A 25,838-nucleotide genomic window follows, 5' to 3' on the forward strand; every position below is an offset into this window, starting at 1 on the left:
AAGGGAGGGCATTCCAGATGGAATAAAGCATGCGTTAGATCTGTGTGATCTGTGTGTAGGAAGGCATGGGATATATTTGCACAGAGCAAAGAGTTCAGCCTGACTGAAGTCTGGATAACATTCGGGAGATGGGCTGGCAATTTAGTCTCTTCCATTAGAATCTTGATGAGGTGAATGAATTCCTGAACAATTTTCTGTAGGCATTGGGATACACCATTGAATTACCAAGCCTGGGGTAATCAGAGTTATGCGCTAGGAAGCAATATCTGAGGTGCATTGGAGTAGTGAGAGAGGGGAGGCCAAAGATCGGTTAGAGTGACCACTTGGAATTCTTTTGCAGTCATTAGGAAGTAGTTGGCGTCAGAGTGCAAATGGCTGGTAGTTGAGGAGTAAGTTGAGAGGTGAGAAGGAAGAAGCACAAATGTAAGTGGAAGTGAAGTGGAAGGGAGGAGTCTATGGAGCATGAGTGTAAGTAACACTTTTTTTGTGTGTTGGGGGAGCATAATGGTCACCTGAATATGTAGGTCAGATGTAGGATCAGCTTTGAAAAGGGAGGATTCTGAGAGATACTTGAAAAAAAAATGCCTTCACACATAGAGTCTATGAGCACAAGAAGGAGGGACTTTAGCAGTCTTGAATTTGAAGGGTTGACGTTGGGCAACCTTTTTCAGTTTAGCAGATGAAGATATCTGTAGAGAGTATGGGACTGTAGTGGGCCTGGAGACTTGAAGAGTAGACAAGTTTCAACCTCTGTAAGAGAGAATTCAAATTTAATAGGGTCAATTTTCACACTTTAGAGTGTGACGTGGAATAATAGTAGTGTACTTACGTTCGTCTTTTATACAAATAACGTATAGAGTAGAAGCTCTCTTAAACAATATTGGCTATATAATATACCTGCAGTTGGGTTGGCTGAATAGAATATTGTTTAAAATGAGAAAAAAAGATACATACCTTAAATATTTTATAAGTGTATGAATGCTTATATTTCACCAGTCTTGTGATGCATAGCCAAGACATTTTCTTTAAAATGTTTTTAAAGTGGCTTCCCTTAATTAAATTACACGACCTAATGTTTAGCAACAAAACATTTTATTTTTGCACTCATTTTTGATGTAATATGCAACTAAACTATGTAATTATAGTAAATACAACAGACATAGCTGATTTTAGAATAAACACAATTTACTCTAGGATACTACTGTGTTATTGGGAGAAAAATGAGGTGGTGTACCAAAGAGGACTCCCCTTTCCCCTCCAAGGAAATTGAAGCTCAGAACTTGTTACTTGACTATGGTTTTAGGATTGCCAATAATCTGGTTTTATCACTGAATTCAATGCTTTTCTCATTATATGGAGTTATAAGGTGAAATAGAATAATATGTCAGATATTGGTTAGTAGTTAGGAAGTTATAGACTGTAGTTTTTTAAAAGTAGCAGCTTTATTGAGATATAATTCACATGCTGTTGAAGTCACCAATTTAAAGTGTGCAATTTAAGGCTATGCGTGGTAGCTCATGCCTGAAATCCCAGTACTTTGGAAGGTGAGGGAGGAGGAACACTTGAGGCCAGGAAATAGAGACTGGTCTGGGCAACACAGCAAGACCCTATCTCTACAAAAAATTAAAAAATTAGTCGGACATGGTGGCATGCTCCTGTACTTCTAGGTACTCTGGAGGCTGAGGCAGGAGGATTGGTTGAACACAGGAGTTTGAGGCTACAGCGAGCTATAATTGCACCACTGCACTCCAGCCTAGGTGACAGAGTCAAACCTGTTTTCAAATAAATAAAGTGTACAATTAGAGCCTTTTTTATATTCATAGAATTGTGCAACCATTACTATAATAGACTTTTAGAACATTTTCATCACCCTCTGAAAGAAACCCTCTACCCATCAATAGTCACACCTATCTTTTGTCTCCTGGCCCTAGGCAACCACTTACCTGTTTTCTCTTTCTTAGATTTGTCTATTATGGACATTTCATATAAATGGAATCATATAATATGTGGCCTTTTGTGAGTGGCTTCTTTCAGTTAGCATAATGTTTTTAAGATTCATCCACGTCGTAGCATGTGTCAGTACTTTATTCCTTTTTGTGGCAGGGTAATATTCCATTGTGGATATACCACATTTTATTTATCTATTCATCAGTTGATGACATTTAGGTTGTTTCTGCCTTTTGACCATTACAAATAATGCTACTATGAACATTTGTATGCGTATTTTTGTGTGGGTATGTTTTCATTTCTCTGGGATATATACCTGAGTGTGGAATTGCTGGGTCATGTTTAACCTTTGAGGAACTTGCAGACTTTTGATTAGTGATATATGGAAGCTGCTAAAATGTTAAGATGTTGTAAGCATGGCTGTTACTAATAACCAACCATATTTCCTATTTTTCAATCTTCCAGCCTAGAACATTCCATATTCTATTTCACACACGGTGACTCACTCACTACTGCTTTGCACCAGTGTGCCCACTTGAGTGCCTGTAAAGTACAAGCTCCAGATTGAAAAAGCTTCTAGATGGATCCTTTCCAAACTTGGTGTCTTTTCTACAAACTCTGTGCCTCAACAACCATTTCTAAGTGGTAAGGACATGTATAGTTCCTCTTTTCTAGGCCTTCTGTCCTTTTTTATACATGAGTTAATACCTGCACTTTTTGTATTTTTTCTAAATCAAATATAAAAGTAGCAAAAACATCAGATTTTTTGAGACCTGAAAACATTTTTTACATATTACATTCTGTGCACAGAACATGCATGTTTATAAAGAATATAAACACATGTGAACAACTTTATGCCTGTGCACTTTATGTGCCTTATTTGTACTCTGTAGTCCCTTATTGTAAGGCTGAGATAATTTATCTTGTTACTGTCTTACCTATTTAGGGATTTTGAGCCCATTTGTTGAAGAATATCCTCCTACTTCCTGGCAATTGTAAATTATGTATACATTCATGGAGATGATAAGAGAGGTGTGCAATGCCAGCTCTTCTTTTTATAGCATAGCACTATGTGTGCCTTTTCATATGCTGACTTTTTTTTGGAAGCATAGATGTCAGTTAGCCAACAAGTTTTCTAGACAACTCTGAGATTTACTCAGAACACACAGGGTTGGTTGGTGAGGGGAGAGTAAAATTGAGCAGAAATGGAAGACGTTTAAAAGAAAATGATTGAAATAGACTCATTTTGAGCCAGTCAACCAATGCCTACTGTTTAAGAATGAAAATATATAATGACATTTAGCATAATAAAGAAGTAAGTTACCAAATGGAAACTGTGGTATTAGATAAAGATGAAAGGCAGGTAGATAGAGTGAAAATTGGGGTACATTTTAGCTCTAGTTCTAATCATTAATTGCCTAGTTTTCTTGAATGCCGGTTAATTAGCCTTGGTAGACCCAGTTTTCTCATCTGAATTGAGTGAATTAGACTAAATGATTTGTAAGGATTTTTGGTGCTTTCATAATCCCAACACTTTATGAACTATAATGAACAAATTTATAGATTTTTGTTTTTTTTTTTTTGAGGTTATGCTTTCTTCCCTAACCTATCTGATAGAGACACTTTAGGTCTATTTTTGTTGAATTGTGGGGCAAGAATAAGGTCTCCACTGTCAGAACACTTTTCAGTTAATCTTTCTGTTTTGAAGTTGGTGTCTTTCATTCTCTTTCTTTGCCCATTTTTATCCTTTCCTCCTACTGACCTCAAGGACTTTCCTTCATTTCACTCAGACAATCTCTTTCTGTCCACTCCTATGTCATATTAGTGGCTCTCATTATGCTTCCTTAACGTGTCTAGCATCCATTACTTTCACGTTAGCAATTTTCCAGGGTCACTACATCTTAGATCAGTGATTCTAATTCTGGGACCCTTTATAAAAACACAGATACCTTTTGAAGCTAAGTGTGATGGCTCATGCCTGTGTTCCCAGTGCTTTGGGGGGCCCAGGTGGGATGATGACCTGAGGCCAGGAGTTTTGAGACCAGCCTGGGCAACATAGCAAGACCCCATCTCTACAGAAAATTTAAAAATCAACCAAGTGTGATTGTTATACACCTTTAGTCCCAGATACTTGGGAGGCTAAGGTGGGAGGATTGCTTGAGCCCAAGAGGTTGAGGTTGCAGTAAGCTATGATTGCGTCACTGCATTCCAGCCAAGGTGACAGAGCAAGACCCTGTCTCTTAAAAAGAAATACAGGCTGGGCGTGGTGGCTCATGCCTGTAATCCCAGCACTTTGGGAGGCCGAGGCAGGCTGATCATGAGGTCAGGAAATCGAGATCATCTTGGCTAACACGGTGAAACCCCCCCTCTACTAAAAATGCAAAAAATTAGCCAGGTGTGGTGTCACGTGCCTGTAGTCCCAGCTACTGGGGAGGCTAAGGCAGGAGAATTGCTTGAGCCTAGGAGGTGGAAGTTGCAGTGAACCGAAATTGTACCACTGCACTCCAGCCTGGGTGACAGAGTGAGACTCGATCTCAAAAAAAAAAAAAAAAAAAAAAATAGAAATACAGATACTTTTTGAAACAAATTTGGGAGAAGGTTGTGATTCTTTGGCAGGTAGTTAAGGCCAGCACTAGTTTACCAGGACTGGAGCCTCAAAGTTCTCTTACTTCTCACTTCAATCCCTTCTTGCCTCAGATCTCATTATTACCCGGAACAGTTTCTTTTCTAAGGTCTTGGAAAGAGGATCTTCTTTTTATTTCAGGATTTTTTTTTCTTGTGTCTGTAAAAGAAATGTTTTGTCTTATTTATTTACAATTTTTATTATGGAAAATGAGAAACATATGCAGAAATAAACGGACTGGTATAACCAATCGCTTTGTATTCAGACACAGATTCAGTAATTATCAAGTCATACCCACATTGTTTATCTATACCCCACCAACTTTTCTCCCACTCCTGTTATTTTAAAGCAAATTCTAGACATCATGTATCTTATTTGTAAGTATTTCAGTACGTATCCTTAAGACCCTTTAAAAAAATAATGATAAAGTTGCTATGAACACTCTTGTACATATCTTTGGGCATATCTGCGTACTTTTTTTTTCCTTGAGTATATACATAGAAATAGAATTTGCACTTCTGTATGTTCATATTATAAAAAATCATGAAGGGAATAAAAATAATTTAAAAATGAAAAAGAATTTGCAATATTGTTTTGGACTTAGCAGCACATTCTCTGAGCAATGTTTAGTCAAATTACTATATATATTATTATCTATTACTGTATAACAAACTACCCTGAAACTTAGTGGCTTAACACAATAACATTATTATCTCACAGTTGCTGTGAGTCAGTTTCTTTGGGGTGCAGCTTAACTGGGTGCTTTTGGCTCAGAGTCCTTTGTAAAGCAGCAATCCAAGTATCTTCTGGGGCTGCATTCATCCCGTGACTCAAGTGAAAGAGGCACAAAGGAGCAGCCTTCTGGGGTGCTTTCAAGCTCACTCATGTGATTATTGACAGGTCTCAGGTCCTTTCTGGCTGTTGGCCAGAGGCCAATTCCTTGACGCTTCCATAGGGCAGCTAACAACATGGGCAGCTGGTTGTTAGTTCAGAGCAAGGGAGAGAGGGCATCCAGATGGAAACCATGCTCTTTCTGTAACTTATTGTTAGAGTGAGAGCCCATCACACTTGCTGCATCCTTTTAAAAAAAATTGTGCTAAAGTGTGCATAATGTAAACTGAACATTTTAACTATTTTAAGTGTACAATTCAGTGGCATTACATACATTTACATTGTTGTGCAATTATCACTATCATTTATCTCCAGAACTTTCTCATCTTCACAAAATGAAACTCTATACCCATTAAATAACTCCCCATCGTCGTCTTTGCCCAGCCCCTGACAGCCACCATTCTACTTTCCCAAGAGTTTGACCCCTCTAGGTATCTCATAAGTGGAATCATGCAGTTACAGTATTTATCCTTTTGTGACTGGCTTTTTTCACCCAGGATAATGTCTTCAAGGTCATTCATGTTATAGTATGTGTCAGAATTTCATTCTTTTTTTTTTTTTTTGAGACGTAGTCTCGCTCTGTTGCCCAGGCTGGAGTGCAGTGACGCGATCTCCGCTCACTGCAAGCTCTGCCACCTCCCGGGTTAACGCCATTCTCCTGCCTCAGCCTCCCTAGAAGCTGGGACTACAGGCGCCCGCCACCACGCCTGGCTAATTTTTTTGTATTTTCAGTAGATACAGGGTTTCACCGTGTTCGCCAGGATGGTCTCGATCTCCTGACCTCGTGATCCACCTGCCTCGGCCTCCCAAAGTGCTGGGATTACAGGCATGAGCCACCGTCATTCTTTTTTAAGACTGATAGTATTCCATTGTATTTACATGCCACATTTTGTTTATCCATCCATCCACTGATAGTTGAGTTCTTTCCACATTTTGGCTGTTGTGAATAATGATGCTAGGAACAAGGTATTCAGTTGAATTCTATTCCTAGAATCAAGCCTTTCAATTCAGTCTACACTAAAAGGGAGGTGAGGCCAGGCGCAGTGGCTCATGCCTGTAATTCCAGCAGTTTGGGAGATTGAGGCAGGTCCCCTGAGGTCAGGAGTTTGAGAACAGCCTGTCGAACATGGTGAAACCCTGTCTCTACTAAAAATACAAAAATTAGCCAGGAGTGATGGCGGGTGCCTGTAGTTCCAGCTACTCAGGAAGCTGAGCAGGAGAATCGCTTGAACCCAGGAGGTAGAGGTTGCAGGGAGCTGAGATCACACCACCGCTTTCCAGCCTGGGCGACAGAGTGACACTGTGTCAAAAAAAAAAAAAAAAAGGGGGGGGGCGTGAATAGTGAATACTTACAGGTATGAATACCAGAAAGTATGATCATAGGGGCTGCTCTCAGAGCTACCATACTGTTTAAGTTAGTCTTAATAATTGTTCTCTGTATAGTTATGCCACCAACTGGATATACAATTAAGTTCATTATCTTTCATATTAATAACTGTTCTAAAATGTAATTTTGTTTTATAATCATGTATAATAGTTTTATGGTTCCAAAGTCAAATTCTGTTTTCTCCTCCATGTAAGTAATCATATTCTAGAAACTTTTTTTTTTTGAGAAAAATATAAGCAAGCTACATATTCATATTTCTCCTTATATAAATGATAGGATACTATATACTTTTTTTTTTACTTGATATATTCTGGGGATCACTCCTTATCTTTTTATAGCTATATAATAACCCATTGGGTGAATGTGCCATAGTTTATTTAACCAGTTCCCAATTGATGGGGACTTGGATTGCTTATAATCTTTTGCTAATATAAATGGTATAATATCAATGCATAACCTTGCGGATATACAAATCTTTTTATATCTTGCCATTGTATGTTTGGGACAAGTTCTTAGAAGTGGAATTGCCGGGCCAAAGGGTAAATGAGTATGCAGTGTTTGTTTGTTTGTTTTAAGACAATCTCACTGTCACCCAGGCTGGAGTGCGGTGGCATGATCTCAGCTCACTGCAATTTCCACCTCCCAGGTTCAAGCAATTCTTGTTCCTCAGCCACCCGAGTAGCTGGGATGACAGGTGTGCACTACCATGCCTGGCTAATTTTTTTGTTTTTTTTTGGAGACGGAGTCTTGCTCTTGTTGCCCAGGCTGGAGTGTAGTGGCTCAATCTTGGCTCACTGCAAGCTCCACCTCCCGGGTTCAAGCGATTCCTCTGCCTCAGCCTCCTGAGTAGCTGGGATTACAGGTGCCTGCCACGATAATTTTTTTTTTTTGTACTTTTAGTAGAGACTACTAATTTTTGTACTTTTAGTAGAGAGTGGGTTTTGCCATGTTGGCCAGGCTGGTCTGGAACTCCTGACCTCAGGTGATCTGCCCACCTGAGCCTCCCAAAGTGCTAGAATTAAAGGTCTGAGCCACTGCACCTGGCCTATTTTTTGTATTTTTTAGTAGAGACAGGGTTTTGCCATGTTGGCCAGTCTGGTGTGGAACTCCTGGCCTCAGGGATCTGCCTGCCTCAGCCTCCCAATGTGTTGGGATTACAGACGTGAGCTACCATGCCCGGCCTTGTGTTTTTTGGGTATTGCTAGATTTATCCTCATAAGAAATTGTACCTCTTTGTGTTCCCATCAGTAATGTATGAGAGTGCCTATTTTTTCATACATAACCTTGTCAGCAGAATATGTTGTCAAATTTTGAGGGTTTTGTCAAATGGAATTTCATTGTAGTATTAATTTCCCCCTCCTTATGGGTGATATTGAATATCTTTTTATATGGCTAAGAGGCATTTGCATTTCTTTTTATTTTTCCAATTGTCCATATTTTTAGCCCCCTTTTCTGTTTGTTGGTATTTTTTATTTTATAAGCTCTTTACACATTAGAAATATCAATCACTTGTCTCTGTTTTCTTTTTCCTAACAGCTAAACAGAGGTATTCTGTATTCTGCTTTCAACTGGCTTCATTTTTTCCTCATTCTTTTTCATTAATGTTACGTTTATTCTTCTGGATAAGTGATTGTTTGACTGCACTTGTACATGCGAGACCTATTTCATTATTTCTTCAAGTTCAACATGCTTTAGATAGAATGTGACTTTATCCACAAACCTGTGTTCCCTTTATCAAGTAGTGGTATTGCCATTTTCCCAGATGAAAAATTGAAGTGACCTTTTTGACTTTATTTATTATTTATTCGTTATTTATTCAACAAGTATTTGTTGAGTACCTATCAGGTTTCAAGTACGGGCTAGGAATTAGGTGGCAAATAGTATAAACCTAGCTCTCAGGGAATAGTCTAAGAGGGGAGTAGGTGTTCCACAAATACACAAACCATGTCTAAATATGTGGTTAAGAATTCCAAGAGAGAATGTAAAAGTGGGGACACATTATTACATTGGAGAGGTTGTGAGTTGCCTCTTTGAGAAAATGACACTTAAGCTAAGATTTGAAGGACGTTTAGGATTAGCTTGGTGGAAAAAAGTCAGTGTGGCAGTTTCCTGACATAGGAAACAGTGTGTAGAAGGATCCTGAGGCAGAAACGAAGTTGGACTTGTAGGAAATGAAAAGACCAGTTTAGCTGGCATGCAGGGAGAAGGGGTGGAGGGGCCTGAGATATCCGATTGCTTTGTAAAGAGATCACTCTGACTGTGGCAGGGGTAATCCATTGGAGGGGGTCATGTAGAAGTCAGTCAGGAGCTGGTTAGCAGACCGTTGTAGTAATTGTGAAAGGTAATGATGCCTATTTGTTCAGTTATAAAATTCTTTCAGTTCTAATTCAGGAGTTTGTTCATTCCCTCTCTTGACTACTGGGATAGATTTTAAAAAATTGATCCCATACTGTCTTAGTCCCTGTTCCCCATCCAGTCTGCTTCAGAAGACAACTTTTAGAGTCAACAGTCTGTTCATATCACTTCCTTTCTCAAAAACTTATGGTGGTTCTATGATTGTGGAAGAATGAGGTCCCACCTGTTATTGAAGCTTTTATCATTTTCTTTAGGTTTCAAGATCTGCTCTCCTGAGACAACTTTCTTTGGGCAGCCAAGATGGGTACTTTTCTGCCTCTTTTCTTAGCTCATCTCCAATCTTCCATCATGACATCTGTACCTCTCTTCCCCACCAACCCCCACTATTCCCTGATCCTTCTTAAATCCCAAGATTAATTTTTTTAACTCAATATATACTCAATTTTCTTTTGCCATGTCAATTCTAAGATTTATCATAGTTTATGTTGAGAAATATTCGTGTATTTATTTGGAGTGCAAAGAAATTATATATATATGTATATTTGAGACATCACCCTGTCACCCAGGCTGGAGTGCAATGGTACAATCTTGGCTCACTGCAACCTCCGCCTCTCGGGTTCAAGCGATTCTCTTGCCTCAGCCTCCTGAGTAGCTGGGATTACAGACATGCGCCACCATGCTTGGTTAATTTTTGTATTTCTAGTAGAGACAGGGTTTCACCATGTTGGCCAGGCTGGTCTCAAACTCCTGACCTCAGGTGATCCGCCTGCCTCACCCTCCCAAAGTGCTGGGATTACAGGCATAAGCCACTATGCCTGGCCTATTTTTTATTTTTAAAACTGATAGGAACCCAGTAGATATATGTTGAATTGTATGAGATTAGGGAGCATTCCATGTGGTGGATCAGTCATTCAAATTTCTTATAAAAGAAGGAAGTCTCAAGTATAATTTTATAAATATTTTGAATAGAACTTTTGGGAGTAACCTCATTTAGAAACAGAAAAATGTTATTTGCTGTTTGAAGCAGCTTTTATAGTTCAGTGCACATCAAATAATGCTTATATTGTCTACATTGAGTTGACAAAAATGTGTTTATATGGCGATATTAGAGTTCTTATGACTTACTGGGAGTAATGGCATATTTAGGGCATTAAATATTTGATTGCCAGGTATCAGAAAATGGTCAATAAAATAATGTATATGTAAGTATTTGAATGCACCTCTGCTTTTATCTGAGATACCTTTGAACTCATTGTCCCCTTAGCTGACTTCTTAGTGTGTATCTGTCTAGAGTAAATGTAATAGTCTGCCAATTGACAAGGATTAGTTTACTTGATTCTCATATTTGATTTTGTTAATAGATCAGTGCCAGCCAGCGTGTTTCTTTTGTAAAGAGAAGAGTACTAATATTATTATTTACTGCCTACAACTTGCAAAATGATTTCATGTACTCTCTTTTTAAAAATCCTCACAGGTTTCCTTCTGTCTCTCTCTTACTCAGTTTTTCCTTCTCTCCCTTCTTTCTTCCTCTCCTTTTCTTCCTATAAATGAGGTTAAGTGACTTTGTCTGGGTAACTATGGCTTAGTATTGTGTAACTGTACTACATACATTGTGTTGCCTTCTGATATGAAATATTTTCTCTGAAATTACATTGGAAATGGGGTTTTTACAGATTTGTTGTAGATATGACTTTACAGATATTAACCTAACTTTTAGTTTCTTTGGATCACCTCTTGAATTAAATAGTTGTTTTTGTCTCCTAATACATATTGATGCAATAAAAGGGTTGGGCGGTTATAATAATTTTGGTCCTATACTGAATTTTTGTTATCTGAAATACAGTAGAAACTAAACCTTTTAAACCCATTTAAAAGTCAGTTTTCTAAAGTCACATTTAACAGTTTTGGTGTTGCAATGTTAACTAATGAAAACTATTTCGGTTGTATTATTTTAAGGTAGAAGTATCTTAATGGAAATTTTAAATGAGCTTGCTTAAGATTAAGCACCTTGAGTCTAGTTTCTGGAATGTGATTTTAAGTTTTTTTAAAAAATTACTTTGAAACAGTAACTAGGGCAAGTACTTACAGGTAAGAGTGAAATTATTTGGTACAATAAGCTTCAATTATAATGCATTTAGTTTGGAGTGATGAAAGTTTTTTTTTTTTTAACTTTAATTTTTTTGAGACAGGGTCTTGCTCTGTCACCAAGGCTGAAGTGCAGTGGTGCAATCATAGCTCACTGTAGCCTTGACCTTCTGGGCTAAAGCAATCCTCCCACCTCAGCCTCCCAAGTAACTGGGACTACAAACACACACTACCACGCCTGGCTAATATTTTAATTTTTTTTAGAGATGGGGTCTCACTATGTTGCCCAGGCTGGTCTTGAACTCCTGGGCTCAAGTGATCCTCCCACCTCAGCCTCCCCAAGTACTGGGATTACAGGCCTGAGCCACTATGTCTAGCTGAAAGTTATTATTTTTAAAACTGAGAATCTATAAAAGCAAAAATATTCATTGTAGCTCATGGTTTGACAGGTCTATGAAAAGCTTAAAATATAAAATTGTCAGAAGTAAAATATTGCATTTCACATAGGATTTATGTAACTAGTAGTGAAGGTGAAAAAAACCTGATGAGGTGGGAGAAATGACCCAATGTCTCACTTTGCCCTCCCTGTGTCTTACTTCCCCTCTCATTTTAAGTTCTACATGAGTATTACAGCTTCAAATATAATCATGGCATTAATTCAGAAGCCTGATATATTAAAAAAATCTTTTATTTTTCTGTAATAACTGCATTTGTACTGTATTAGAACTTTCTACCACACTCTCCTTCTGAGACAGTACAGAGCTAGCTGGGTGAGTCACACCACGCCACAAATTCCTTAAGGTGGTAGGTGGTGTCTTATTCATCATTCGTGTCCCTCACTGCCTCGTGCAGTGCTTGATAGGCAGTCGGACTCTGTTCCTTTATTATACTATACCTGGTGTTAGGTTTCTAGAGCACTTAAATTTTTTTTTTTTTTGCCTTTTTGCTTTACTCTAATAAATCTTCTAGTTAGCATTAATATCTAGCCTAAATATGATTTAAATGTATGTTAAAATTCTTAAGAAGAGTAGCAAATCTAGATTGGGAACTGGATCCGTAGACAATATTCAAAAGATACAATTCAGATGACCCTGAACACCACTAAACTGATCCAGGGGCCAAATACTCTCTCAAAATAGAGGAGGAGAAAGGAAAAGAGGCATGTAGGGATCCAGGAGAAGAAGGACGATTTATGTGGAGTGGAGGGAATTTTCATTTTAAACCACAGGTAGGGCTGTTGATCCTTGTTTACTTTGTCAGATTTTCCCTATAATAGAGAAACTGCTGAGTCAGAATTGTGCAACTGATTGAATTAGCACCTTGTTTAAATTGTTAACATCCATCTTTGAGAAGCATATATTTTAGATAAAAGATTTAAAAACCTTGGCCGAAACAAAGGATGGTCTCTTTCCTTTATGAAGGTGTTCATTGAACTTTAAATAGGAAGATATTAACAGAAGAGAATTGAATTTAGTCTTCAAGTAAGTATCTCTGTGATTTGTTGGTCACAGTCTGATTTCTTCCCCACCCCCCACCATTTTTTTTACTTGTGATAAGACAAATTCTTATCTTTTCATGAAATACTTAAAGCAAATTAAGTGTTAATTATGTTTATCCTTTTTGAGAGCTGTCTAGCTTTTTCGGTTCTGAGGTTCAGAATCAATATAAGAACATATTGAAATCATAATTGCATTTTATTTTCCAAACAACCATTGGAAGTAATTGCATTTTAATTTGAGAATTTTATCTCAACTCCATATAACAGCTTATACTTTAAAATATAATCCAGAGGTACAGTATTTTTCAATTCATTTATTAGCTTTGTCAGTTTCCACATCTGTAAAGTTGCACATTTACTGAAATTATGGGCTGGTTTGGGTTAAAATGAAGTAACATGTGAAGCATCTAACTTAGTTGGTCACGCATAGTAGGCCCTCAGTAATTAGTTGTTGCTGCTTTTATTATGGGTACTTAATTAACTTGGATTTCTAGAGCACCATTTGTTAGGGTGCAGTGAACCAATTCTGAATTCTACCCTCCTATATTTGTTCCTTGTTTAGACTAAACCACTGTGGAGAATAAAGCCTATTTGTGGGGTGGGGTGGGGGTGGTGCCTACTGACTTTTGTATGCATGTTTTTTCAGAGTTACGGGATGTGTACTGGAATGTGAAGGATTCAGCTTTTTGGTGGCATGTTCTATATGGTCATCCATAGTGACCAAACTGATTTGGAATGTTGTTTTCTTACTGAGTTGGAAATGTGTTATTTTCTCTACAGAGGATGTTGATCTGAATAAACTGCTTATTATGCTTTATACATTTCTAGAGCGAGATGAACTGTCAATCAGTGTAAATCTCACCCAGCACAGTATTTTCTTTCACAAACATGGGGAGGAGGCAATACCAAGATAACCACTTTTTGGACAGAACCAAGAGCTGCTGTGTAACTTAGAGGGTGTGTGATAGCATCCAACTTTGGAGCCTGTCATGTCACTTTGGGAAATTGTGGCATGGAGGCTTACAGGAAAAAAAATCTTGTTTATTAACACCTGAATATGTTACTTATATAGCTTTTTTACAAGTCATCAGCTAGCTAGCTTCTCAAAGAGAGGCAAGAACCCATTTGCATAAAGATTGTGGCTATAGTCAGTCTTCTGGTAACAGGAGCTGTGAGCACCACTTTTTTGATGAAGTCTTTCCTGTTCCCTCTTCCACTCAGGTTGATGACTGTCTCCTTTGTACCTGGTTGCAGCTTGAACATATTTAGGTAACTTCTCTCAAAGCCCTTGAAACATGCCACTGCCCATGTCTCCCTTCCAGCTTGTCTGTAAACTCCTTGATGGTAGCAGTTGTGTGTGAGTGCCACTGAGTATGGATTCCTGGAGCTTAGGTTGATCCCCAGTAAATGTTAAATGCAGGTCTCCCTGTGCCTGTGGAAATGCCTCAACATCAATTGGTTCAATTACATCCTTCAGCTTGATCACTAACAAGTCGTTAATGAAAAGCCTCCGGAGATGCTATTCCCATTCTGTACTATCCTCATCATTCCCATTCTTATTTCTTCTTTGCCAATGCAAATTCTCTATTTCATTTTTTTTCTTTAAATACTTCTCTATGAAGTACTTCTCTAAGTACTTTTTAAAAGTATGCTTCATTTTAGGGCCAGACGTGGTGGCTCATGCCTGTAATCCAACACTTTGGGAGGCCAAGATGGGTGGATCACCTGAGGTCAGGAGTTTGAGACCAGCATGACCAACATGGTGAAACCCCATCTCTACTAAAAATACAAAATTAGTCAGGCGTGGTGGCGTGCACCTGTAATCCCAGCTACTCAGGAGGCTGAGGCAGGAGAATAGCTTGAACCCAGGAGGCAGAGGTTGCAGTAAGCTGAGACACTGCATAGCCTGGGGGACAGAGTGAGAATCCATCCTAAAAAATAAAAATAAACATATGCTTCATTTTAGTTAGTTTATAATTAACATTGAGAAATCCAAGAAAGGTGATAAATGTGAACTAGAGCTGGAGATTTAAAATTGGCACCTGTAAAAATACATTATTTTTTGAAATAAAAGTTTGTAAACATTTCCCTTATTTAAAAATCTGAAATTATATTAATTTTGATAAAATTCTAGATTTTTTCCAAATAAGTCAAAACCTAAAAAGAATGGAAATTTTAGGTAAAATTTAGGTAAAAATGGAAAGAAACTAAGAGTCATATTATGATTTTCAGGCTGTTATAAGAAACGTCTTTTACTGTATCATATGGTATTTTATAGTATTTTATAAAAATGTAGGGATTGACCTTATTATCCTTATTATACAAGGTTTTATTGTGGTTTAAAATTCCAAATCTTTTATGTAGCTTCCCTTATACCTCTGCTTCAATTACAAGTAATAGTTTATTGAAATTTAATGTATATATGAAAAAGCCTTGTCATTGACTTTTTTTTTTTTTTTTTTGGAGAAAAATTATTCATTTTAAGACAAAAACAGACACTATTTGAGCCGAGACCTGATGGATTTAAGAGTGCTGTTGATCATGGTTGACTTGTGAAAGTGATAGATAGATAGATAGATCTTTTATCGTTATTTTTCTTTTGTACTGGGCTTATGTTTTGTTTTGTTTTTTTTCTTATTTTCTTGCTTAATAATAGTATCATTAAGCAGGCAGGAGAAAAATAATACCATTGAAACTAAAAGTAATTTAATTTGATTGAGTTGATTGAGTATATACATATATATACACACATATATATTTATTATACTTCTAAGTTCTGGGATGCAAATGCAGAACATTTGGGTTTGTTATATAGGTATATGTGTGCCATGGTAGTTTCCTGCACCTATTCCCCCATCATCTAGGTTTTAAGCCCCACATGCATTAGCTACTTGTCCTAGTGTTCTCCCTCTCCTTGTCCCCCACCCCCCAACTGACCCCTGTGTATGATGTTCCCCTCCCTGTGTCCACATGTTCTGATTGTTCACCTCCCACTTATGAGTGAGAACATGCAGTGTTTGGTTTTCTGTTTTTGTGTTAGTGTGTTGAAGATGATGGCTTCCAGCTTCATCCATGTCCCTGCAAAGGACATGAACTCATCCTTTTTTATGGGTGCATAGTATTCCATGATGTATATGTAGCACGTTTTCTTTATCCAGTCTGTCATTGACAGGCATTTGGGTTGATTCCAAGTCTTTGCTATTGTGGACAGTGCCACAATAAACATACATGTGCATGTATCTTTATAGTAGAATGATTTATATTCCTTAGGGTATATACCCAGTAATGGGATTGCTGGGTCAAATGGTATTTCTGGTTCTAGATCCTTGAGGAATCGTCACCCTATCTTCCACAATGGTTGAACTAATATACACTCCCACCAACAGTGTAAAAGCATTCCTATTTCTCCACAGCCTCACCAGCATCTATTGTTTCTTGACTTTTTGATAATCGCCATTGTGACTGGCATGAGATGGTATTTCATTGTGGTTTTGATTTGCATTTCTCTAAAGATCGGTGATGTTGAGCTGTTTTTCATATGTTTGTTGGCTGCATACATATCTTCCTTTTTGAAGTGTCTGTTTATATCCTTTGCCCACTTTTTGATGGGGTTGCTTGATTTTTTTCTTGTAAATTTAAGTTCCTTGTAGATTCTGGATATTAGATCTTTGTCAGATGGGTAGCTTGCAAAAATGTTCTCCCATTCTGTAGGTTGCCTGTTCACTCTGATGTTAGTTTCTTTTGCTGTAGAGAAGCTCTTTAGTTTGATTAGATCCCATTTGTCAATTTTTGCTTTTGTTGCAATTGCTCTTAGCATTTTAATCATGAAGGCTTTGCTCATGCCTATGTCATAATTTTGCAGTTTATTGTATTTATGGACAAAGTAACAAGAATAATATTTGTTCTGTGGCATTTGTTTTATGTGCTTTGTCACACATTATACCCACATACAAATATATATACATTTACAGTAAATATATTTTAACGTCTTAATGCTTACGAATTTTCAAATGATATTTTGTATCATTGATTTTTACCTGTAATCATATGTGGGAAACTTACGTTTAAATGACTGAGACCTTTATATATATGCGTAGTTTGCACATTATCAGTTGAAGTTAGTACATTTTTATTTAGTACTCTTATTTTTCCGAACGCCACTTTTCTAGTTTCTGTGGGAGATGTAATGATGTATGTACCCTTTAGAGGATCACAGTCTCAAAGCAACTCTTACAGCACCACAGAGCTCTAGAACAGGAAGAAACTCTGGAGGTTATCTTCTCTTAATGGTATGTTTAAACAGTAGTTCTCGGATTCTTATGCATTTTCTCCTTTGCTCAGTAAGCAGGAGATGTGGGCCAATTTTTTGTTTGTTTGTTTTTTTGAAACAGGGTCTCACTTTGTTGCCCAGGCTAGAGTGCAGGGGCACAGTCACTGCTCACTGCAGCCTCTATCTCCCAGGTTCAGGTGATCCTCTCACCTTAGCCTGGGACTACAGGCTAGCATCACCATGCCCAGCTGACTTCTTTTTACTTTTACTAGAGATGAGGTCTCTGTTGCCCAGGCTGGTCTCAAATTCCTGAGCTCAAGTGATCCTCCTGTGTGGGCCCCGCAAAGTGCTGAGATTACAGGAGTGAGCCATCATGTCCGGCCATGGGGCAGTTTTTTTAGTTCAGGGATTTACAAATTATGAAGTCAAGAAATAATTTTAGTGGGAAATGACTAGAATATAACACTTGTTTTTCCTGTAATTAGGTTAGAGACTACCAAAGCGTATTGCAGATTATTTCAAATATATCATATTATATTGTGTAGATATATACTGGGTTTTAAAAAATGTATTATAGGTTGTGCGCAGTGGCTCACACTTGTAATCCCAGCACTTTGGGAGGCCGAGGCAAGTGGATCACCTAAGGTCAGGAGTTCAAGACCAGCCTGGGCAACATGGTGAAACCCCGTCTGTCCTAAAAATACAAAAATTAGCTGGGAGCGGTGGTGCATGCATGTAATCCCAGCTACTCAGGAGGCTGAGGCAGGAGAATTGCTTGAGCCCGGGAAGCAGAGGTTGTAATGAGTTGAGATTGGGCCATTGCATTGCAGCCTGGGCGACAAAGCGAGACTGTCACAAAAAAAAAAAAAAAAAAAAAAAAGTTACATAAATTTTTAAATACATTTTTAAATGTATTTTTTTTATTGAAGTGAAAAGATTTTAGAAAACACATCTTTAATGTGTCTTCTCCTCCACCTCCCACTCCCGACTTGAAACCTGGGGAGCAGCCAGTGTTCTTCATCCCTAGATATGCTACTTAATCTCTTTGCTGTGCTCTCTTGCTCTCATGCCTGATACCAAAGTCAAGTGTTTTCTACCCAGAAACCAGGTGATATTTCCCTGTGATAGTAAAAAACATGCAGTGAGATAGTTTTTTCATTTTGCTGGTCTTGCTTGCATGCCTTTGGGCAAAAATAAGTGGTGGCTTATTTGGTGGCTCTGCTAATCTGTAAGTATTGCTTATGATGTGCCTATCTTGTTACCAAGATGTGATTTAGTCACCAAGAGAATTTGGATATTTAATACTAGTACATAACAAAACTCCTTATCAAGTACTCATGTGGGCACATACAGAGGCCTAATTGTATTCTTGTAATGCACAATATAAATACTAATATTGTTTTGGAGAATCAGCATGGTATGCCAAAGCCATGGTTTGGAAAAATGCATTGTAGTATGTTTTTATCTGTGGGAATTACTGGCAAATATAATTGAGAGATTCTAAATACTGTAGTTGTTTCCTTCACTTTTGAATTTGGCTTAAGTATTTTTGGTCTTTTTTGTTTTAAATCGCTGAATTATTTTGTTGTATCAATGGTTGAAGCTAAACCGTGATTATTTTAATATTTATGTCTTCTTTTAAAGGTGTATTTTAAAAACAATTTTCTCCCACTGAGAGGGGTTAAAAAATAAATGGGGAGAATAGTAGAATAAATGCTCAGGTGCCCATTCCTCAGCTCAGACATTTATGAAACCACTGTTACCCACTCCCTTTCTGCAGGTCCCAGTTATTTTTGAGGCATTTTCTTTGTCACAACATTTCACCTGTAAATACTTCAGTATGCATTTATAAGAGACAAGGACTTCTGTTTTTAGATAGATAAAGAAGAATCTTTAAAACCTTTTTGAAGAATGTACTGAATTATGATCATTAAATTTGTGTATGGGATGTTAGAGTGATATAAAGGAAAATGAGATAGTTTAAATGGAGTAAGTGGAAAAAAGAAATACCCCACAAGCAGTTGTACCAAGAAACAGTAGAAAAATTACAGTGAAAAGGCCAATTAACAGCTTTTAAAGTACTCATGGAGAAAAGGAAGACATTTGCATTTTATAACCGCCAGTATGTGTCTACATTCCACATAGGTCAGTAGGGGAGTAAAGCCAAGTGTATTTCATACCATTTGAAATAGCAATTCTGTTTCAAGACTTTTTCTTAAGGGAGAAATCAAAGATGTGTACAAGATTGCCAATCAAGATATTCACTACAATATTACTTACAGAAATGGGGAATTGAACCTTTTTTTAAAGAGATCTTTTAGTCCATTCTTTTATTTTTATAGATAATAGTACAGGTAGTTTCCATTTATTAAGTACTTCCCGTATTTCAAGCATTTTGCTAACACCTTAACGTGAATTATATGATGTAAACCTCTAACAACAATAATAAATAAGCAATATTTATTACAACCTCCAACTTTCACATGAGAAACTAAGGCTTGGGCCAGGCGCGGTGGCTCATGCCTGTACTCCCAGCACTTTGGGAGGCGAAGGCAGGCAGATCACCTGAGGTCAGGAATTTAAGAGCAACCTGGCCAATATGGCAAAACTTTGGCTCTACTAAAAATATAAAAATTAGTCAGGTGTGGTGGTACGTGCCTGTAGCCCCAGCTACTCGGGAGGCTGAGGCAGGATAATCACTTGAACTTGGGAAGTGGAGGTTGCTATGGGCGACAGAGTGAGACTCTGTCTCAAAAAAAAAAAAAAAAAAAGAAACTAAAGCTTGAGGTTAACTAACTTGTCCTAGATAACTCAGGAAATAAGCATAAAGGAGAGTTCTAAACTTAACCTAATTCCAGAGCCTTTGTATCTAAACATTATACTGTACTACTTCCTGACCTAGTCAAAAAGGCGATTTAGGCCCATAATAAGAAATGGGAAGAAGGGACTCTGCTCCAGGTCACAAAAAATAGTGCAAAAGTGAGATTGAAAAATCCTAACTCAGGGCTAAATACAATCTGTTGCCTCCCCGCATGAATATGGCTAATAAAAATAATTGCTCCTTTTTTCTTCTCTTTAGTATCTTATGTTCAACATTTCCCCATCTACTGTTTATGAAATTATAAGTTTCTAGTCTTTATTTTCTTCTCTGAGGAATAATTTTCTGAATCATATTTGCTCAGCAACATTCATGAAATAGCACTGCACTACTCATGTCCTGAGCCTAAATGAATTGAACTTAATGCTCAATATTAGTGGAATGATTAAAAGAATATAATCTATTTATAAAATAATGTTTTGTAACCACTAGATAGTGTACAATATGATTCTGGTTGTATGCAATACAATGTTTAATTTATATAGGAAGACCTGAAAGAAATTAACCCAGATGGTAAAATGAATTCATAATGGCTACCTCTAGGTGTTAGAATTATGAGTAATTTTTATTTCTTCATTACTTTTTTGGGAAATTGTTGCAAATTTTATCAGCTTTTGTTGTATAAGTTAATAACTATTACCATTATTGGGTACTTACTGTGTGTCAAGCACTCTTTAAACACTTTTCATCTTTTACACTTAGTTCTGAAAATAGCCCTAAGAGATTTTATTATCCTTATTGTATAGATGAGGAAACAGAGGTTGAATACTTTGACAATTTGAGTGTATCCTTCTAGGTGTATTCTTGGCTTCCAATTTTATTTCCAGCAGTTGGGAAGATACTATAAATATTATTTTTTTCACTTTGTAAAAATGTGTGTTGAATATTACCGCAAAGTAGTCAATATATTTTTAAAATATTGATGGATAACATTTCATCTTAGGAATGTGACATGATTTTTTTTTCCAACTGGTCCTTTTTGTTCTTTGCCTCTACTACAATATTCTGCTCATAGGAATAATAGTACAATGAGCATCTTTCCCAATAAATTTGTATATACATTTCTGATTATCTTTCTAGAATTAACTCTTAGAAGTGGAGTTACTGGGTCAAAGATCATAAACATTTTAGAGGCTTTTGGTACAAGTTGTGAGATTGCAGTTGACAAATGAACTTCCTTCCTTAAATTTCGAAAAGTTGTTTTGGGGCTATAAATTTGGGAGAAATGGGTCATCTAAGTCATCTGGGGGAATTTGTGCTTTCATAGTTTCTCTTATAGAAGTCAGGCTTCTCTAAGCTTGCTGGAGGCAGTAAACACAGAGAAAAAGAGGAAAGACAAACTTTGGAGATTAAATTGTAGCCATTTACTTGGTTTATGACCTTGAGCAGCTATTTATTCATTTTTCTCTTTTAGTTAACATTTTTATTAACTTAGAAACCTTTTCATTGCAATTGTTTTATAAAAACATGTAAAATATACCTATCATCTATACACATTTTCTCTGATGTTTGATTTTATGGGACCTTAGGGTCATAATTAGCTAGAATAAGTCCCATTGTATAATTTTAAAAAACTATACATATAAAAGGTTAACACATTGATTACAGATGACTCTAGAAAGCATTTTAGATGTTGCATCTTTAAAAAGAATTTTTCTAAGGGGTCACATGTTCCCTTCCTCTGACAAGCAAGAACAGAAACTTTTGGATGAATTAATTGAAATTTCTGTTAAATGGTTAAAGAGTTATTGTGTGTTTCTCTTGGGCATATCATCTTCCAGAGACTTTGTAGGCAACTTCTGCAGACTTTAATTCTAGGTTTGGGTGGTAGGCAGAAGAGCATTTTAACTTAAGGGGGTTCAGAGAATAATTAATGAAATCAGTAAAGAAAGTATCCATATGAAGCCACTGAATACATTAGGGTTGGTTATTCTAGAAAAACCAAGGTTGATAATGGGTAATCTGACAGTCTAGAAATTCATGAGCAGTACAAATGGAATAAACAGAAAACATTCTATTGACCGTTGAAGGTTGTAATTGCTTTAATGGAAAAAAAGAAGTACTACTTTTTTCTATGAATAGTAAAATTGTAAAACAATCTACTGGCCCGGCGCGGTGGCTCACGCCTGTAATCCCAAGACTTTGGGAGGCTGAGGCAGACGGATCACGAGGTCAGGAGATCGAGATCATCCTGACTAACACAGTGAAACCCCATCTCTACTAAAAATACAAAAAAAAAAAATTAGCCGGGCATGGTGGTGGGCGCCTGTAGTCCCAGCTACTCTGGAGGCTGAGGCAGGAGAATGGCATGAACCCGGGAGGCGGAGCTTGCAGTGAGCTGACATTGCGCTACTGCACTCCAGCCTGGGTGACAGAGCAAGACTCCCTCTCAAAGAAAAAAAAAAAAAAAAAATTAAAAAACCTACTATAAATGGTAGGCATAGAAAATAAGTATAAGGAGGATTTTTATCAGAGGCTCTTAATCCATAATTAATGGTTGGATTAGGAAGGCTCAACTCTTCAAAGTTATAGAAATGTGCTTTTTAGAAGATGACATCTCCAACTCTTTCAGATTTCTAAAGCAGTAACTCCAAAAGGCTTAAGCTCCCACTGGAATATAAGCTCCACAAGGATAGGGATTTTTGTTTTATTCACTTTTTTTCTGTCATACTGGCAGATAGTTCTGTTTAATAAATATTTGGCGAGGGTATGATTTCTGTAAACTGATGTGTGGTAGTCCAAAAATTTTCTCTTGGTTCTTAACTCTAAATGTAGAATGGAAAGATTTATATTTCATTTATATTCCATTTTTCTGTGCCAACATGAAAATGTAGTATGAAAATTATTCTAAAAATACATATTCATTCATCAGTGTATAAGAAAATGTACCACTGTGATGCTGTTTTCATTTGATTTAATGAATGAAACTTTTATAGAAAACTTCCTCTTAAAATTGTGAATGGAAAATTTGCTGCTTGTTTTCATTAGATCAAGTAGTATGACAATAACTGCTGTTCTGGCTAAAAATGTAAAGTCAATAAAATGTTGACAAGTTCACCTGCAGAGAACATTGGTTTATCAGCAAGAAATTTAGATTTTTGCAGTGAAGCCCAAATATTCTGGCTGAGTATCATTACACAGCATTTTTAGCAGGTCATGTAATATAATCTGTAATTATATTAGTTAGTGTAGTATGTTTCCATACTTTTTAAAATTGAAATTTGGGAGAAAGTTAAAAAGAGGCTGGCTGTGGTAGCTCACGCTGTAATCCCAGCACTTTGGAAGGCTGAGGTGGGTGGATCACTTTAGGTCAAAAGTTTGAGACCAGCCTGGCCAACATGGTGAAACCCCATCTCTACTAAAAATACAAAAAATTAGCCAGGCATGGTGGCACACACCTGTAATCCTAGCTACTTGGGAAGCTGAGGTAGGAGAATCGCTTGAATATGGGAGGCGGAGGTTGCAGCGAGCCAAGATCGTGCCACTGTACTCCAGCCTGGTGACAGAGTGAGACTCCATCTCAAAAAAAAAATTGACTAAGAGAAGGTTAAATGCAAGTTCATTTTTTAAAAATTTAAAAAATTACAGCATTTCTCAAGAGAAAAAGTGAATTACTTAGCAAATGAAGAGTGATAAAACCACTGTTAATTTTACAAATAATGAAATTTCTTTGGTAATTAAAGGGATGACCATAAATTCTTTTTAAAAATGATTTTTACTAATGAGATATAAACAATATTTGACTAATTGCTGCCTGCATTTGATTACTTGTAAGCAAATTTTTCTTGTTTTTACACAATCTTTGGCAGATTAAAGAAGTTACTGCATTTTGTTTTCTATAATTATGTTTGTGTTACAGAAACTATGATCATTTAAAATTTATTTGAAAACTGTTGCATCCTCACTCTAAAAGGCCGTCAGAACACTTGTGTCATTTTGGTTTTTGCATCATTTTAAGAGGCCTTGCAAGATTGCCAGAATTAATTTTAATAGAATGGCAGGAATTGACCCTCATAGATTCCGTGTCTTATAATGCGATTTCTCGCTTTAGTTGAAATATGAATTTCTAAGTCACCACACCCTCTAGTATTCAAGTATAATATAAAATACATTTTGAAGTTACATTTAGAGTTTTGAGCTTGGATCTTTGAGGTAATTTACCATAATCTTTTTACCTGGTGGCGTAATCACTTTTATAGCATTCTGTAAGAATGTTAGCATTCCTAACAACTGTTGCCTAAAGATTCACTGAGCAGGGACCCCAATCTTTTATGAAGCAGTCTTTTTATTACTTACGTACTATTTAAGTTGTTGTTCCTTATGTCAAGCTCAAATCTACCATACGCCAGGCACCATAACTTCTCTGTTCAAATTGTGGAGTATTCCTGTCATACAGACAAGTATTGCGAATACTATATTGAACATCTCTGAAATTCATTTATCCTTAATTTTTGCTCTATTTGCTTGGGATTATTGTTTCCTGTATTAATGTATATCAGAGATGACACACATCAGATGTCTTCCTAAAATTAAGATAAATTTGTGGCATTTCTGTTATTCTAGAAATTCTGTTCAGAAAGGAATGAGGTTCAGGTGTTATTTGAACACCCATTCAGCTTTCTTTTGCTTTCTGTACTGAAGTGAAATGAGGCTTCCTGCCCCGAGGGACCTCATTTGCCCTGAGGCCCTTCCAAGTACCAGAGCTGGACCACTGTTCACTATTACACATGGAAGCTTCTACATTATTACTCTCTCTGTGGGTGAAAAGTCTTGCCCTTCAAGGCTTGTGCTGTTGGGCTGTTTACAGTCTTCTCTTCAGTGTTGTCAAATACCAACTGAGGTCTGTTTTTATTTGAACTTTTTTGTTCTAAATAAGAAAGAACAGCAATGATTATTTGTGTAGCATGACCATGTAGAATTACCAAACCTCTCTGACCTTCAGTGTCTCAAAATAGTATTGTAAAAGTAGTAGTAAAAATTACTCTTCTTTACAGATAAAATGTTCTCTGATCAACTGGAATGAAAATAAAAATTAATCCCATATTAAGTGATACATATGGAGAAAAGATGAAAAAGTGATTGTCATGCAAGTAAACAGACCAAAAAAGTCCCAGAAAGACCCACCCCCACCAAGCCAGCCCTGCTAAAAGTGATTATAACCTATGAAGAAAGCCAGAGAAGTATAAACCACATATTTTCCAGGGTTACCAAAAGATGCATTTATTTTATCTTATCAAAAGTGAAAAGTTGAAAATAGGAAGGTTGTGTGTCTACTGAAGAAGTGTTACAAACTCTGGACAAATATTGAGAAGTCTTAAAGTGACATAGTGCCATGACAGTGTGATTACAAGAAATACACATACAACAAAAGCGTGACATTAGCACTTGCTATGTCTGAGCTGAAGACTGCAAGCAAAAGCAAAGCAAAATGAAATACCTAGACATGGTGGTACAAATCGGTCCTAGGTAGGATTTTTGCTGTATTCCTAAAACTGCATTGTACTTCAGTAGTGACTGGTTTTGTAATTTGTCCCAGAAGATGAAATGAAAGATAGCTTAAATCTCATGAAATATTGTCCAGTGGGACCATGCCCACAAGACATGACATGCTGTTTGTCACATTAGTTTTTTTTAGGTTTGAGGGAGAAGTGATTCCATGAACCTAAGATAAGTAAAGTATCAAGAATTATGGCAGGATTGTATTGATAATAAATTTTAGAAATATTTGCTGGAGCAGTAAAAAATTCCAGTAAGTTCGAATGATACTGTGAACAAGCACAAACAAGTTAGTATTTTATTCATATTTCCCAGATTTTTGGCTTTGAAAATTTGGCTTTAGTGATGATTTAATTGTTTACACCTGTGAGTAAATGAAATATTACGTTTTTCTAACTTGCCTAAAGG

General features: G+C 36.9%; 1 protein-coding gene across 14 annotated transcripts in view; it reads left to right on the forward strand.

Annotated features, from left to right (window-relative positions):
• Nucleotides 1–25,838, forward strand: part of FRYL (FRY like transcription coactivator) — a 287,021-nt gene that overhangs the window by 55,573 nt on the left and 205,610 nt on the right. For 7 of the 14 annotated variants that reach the window (XM_050790064.1, XM_050790057.1, XM_050790059.1 and 4 more), the window contains one exon: nucleotides 2,413–2,592. The exons of 3 other annotated variants lie outside the window; for them this stretch is intronic. The gene's annotated coding sequence lies outside the window, so the exon portion shown is untranslated. Of the gene's footprint in view, nucleotides 1–2,412; nucleotides 2,593–12,709; nucleotides 12,770–12,813; nucleotides 14,056–23,718; nucleotides 25,401–25,838 lie in introns of those variants that run through there. 4 more of the 14 variants (XM_050790058.1, XM_050790060.1, XM_050790065.1 and 1 more) reach the window with 4 other exon arrangements.

The sequence above is a fragment of the Macaca thibetana genome, chromosome 5 (assembly GCF_024542745.1).
Source record: "Macaca thibetana thibetana isolate TM-01 chromosome 5, ASM2454274v1, whole genome shotgun sequence".
NCBI classification, from domain to species: domain Eukaryota; kingdom Metazoa; phylum Chordata; class Mammalia; order Primates; family Cercopithecidae; genus Macaca; species Macaca thibetana.